Source organism: Schistocerca nitens, chromosome 5, assembly GCF_023898315.1.
Source record: "Schistocerca nitens isolate TAMUIC-IGC-003100 chromosome 5, iqSchNite1.1, whole genome shotgun sequence".
In the NCBI taxonomy this organism is placed as follows: domain Eukaryota; kingdom Metazoa; phylum Arthropoda; class Insecta; order Orthoptera; family Acrididae; genus Schistocerca; species Schistocerca nitens.
In genome coordinates, this window is record NC_064618.1 from 743,027,747 (window position 1) to 743,029,247 (window position 1,501).

Below are 1,501 nucleotides of genomic sequence, written 5' to 3' on the forward strand. Positions count from 1 at the left end.
ACGGCCCTCTCGCAGTGTCCGGAGCAAGTATGGTGGGTCTGACACACCGGTGTCAATGTGTTCTTTTTTCCATTTCCAGGAGTGTATTTTGTGGCCACGTATCATCAAATTTGGTCCGTACCAGACACCTAAGAGCAAATTCAGAAAGTTACTGCGGATCATGGTGTTTCAGTTGCTCCACCGCCTGGATCTTGTACGGGTACCGGTGTATAATAGACCGCAAAACTTTCCGTGCTCTTGATCATGGGGTGGACAATTTTCGTGATACAGCACGAGAACTGACAGTAAGCGGGGCATGTGCTGCACCGACAATTACAGCAACAGGAACGGGACAGGACGGCTTTGTTTCCCAGGTGCCACGCCAAACTGACCCGTGTTTCCGCATTTCATTATCATCTTCTTCAAATCATTTAATGACATCGAGCCTCTCTTCAGAACTTTCAGTCAGCGATACTGTCTCAATACAACACTGTAATTCCTGTCGTTCAGATAAAACAGTTTCATTAACAGCGTACCATCTCTCATCTCAAAAGACATACTGTTCACTGACGTTACGGCTTTTCAAATGCCATAATGTCATACAGAAAGTGTACAGCATCAATTTGCATCTGGTGGCCACAGTTGGAACCAATAATTTTTCCAGCGTTCGTACTATATGTTATAGCACTCCGTCTTCAGGCCACAAGTGGCCCACCGGGACCATCCGACCGCCGTGTCATCCTCAACTGAGGATGCGGATAGGAGGGGCGTGTGGTCAGCACACCGCTCTCCCGGTCGTTACGATGGTTTTCTTTGACCGGAGCCGCTACTATTCGGTCGAGTAGCTCCTCAATTGGCATCACGAGGCTGAGTGCACCCCGAAAAATGGCAACAACGCATGGCGACCGGATGGTCACCCATCCAAGTGCCGGCCACGCCCGACAGTGCTTAACTTCGGTGATCTGACGGGAACCGGTGTATCCACTGCGGCAAGGCCGTTGCCCGTTCTATATGTTACCATACGTATAAACTTTCATGGCAATATGATTATTGCAGCCCACACTAGACAACCAAGAGCAGCTGCACTTTAATTATAACCACACTGTACAATGCAGATCAATTTATTTGTACAGTAGTTAGCTGTTTTCCTCCATCATATAAGGTAAGTCTGCGTTATTTACTGTTGCTGAACATCGGACTGCTGCGGGTTATAACACTGCGAATCATATTCATTTTACGTTATACGTGTTAATGAATGACTTCCTTTGAAGTTTGGCTAATTCGTTCACTATAAATAGATTCATACATACCAGGGGATCATTCCATTGCAGTGCGGATCAGTAAAAGTGTGAAGCGGACACGAGTTGTCACATCTGTTGCTTTTATGAATCTGCTTCTTACTTATTATGTTCTTTCCTGAGACATGCTGGTCTTTTAAAACTCATAGCGCTTAATTATATATTAGTGTGCGTTGTACGTCCACACGTTGAACTTCATCTGAGTCAGGTAGTGTTAATAATCT

At 45.7% G+C, this 1,501-nt stretch overlaps 1 pseudogene; it reads right to left on the reverse strand.

Annotated features, from left to right (window-relative positions):
• Window positions 1-865: 865 nt before the first annotated feature.
• On the reverse strand, window positions 866-982 carry LOC126261062 (5S ribosomal RNA; annotated as a pseudogene).
• Between the last annotated feature and the right edge of the window lie 519 nt (window positions 983-1,501).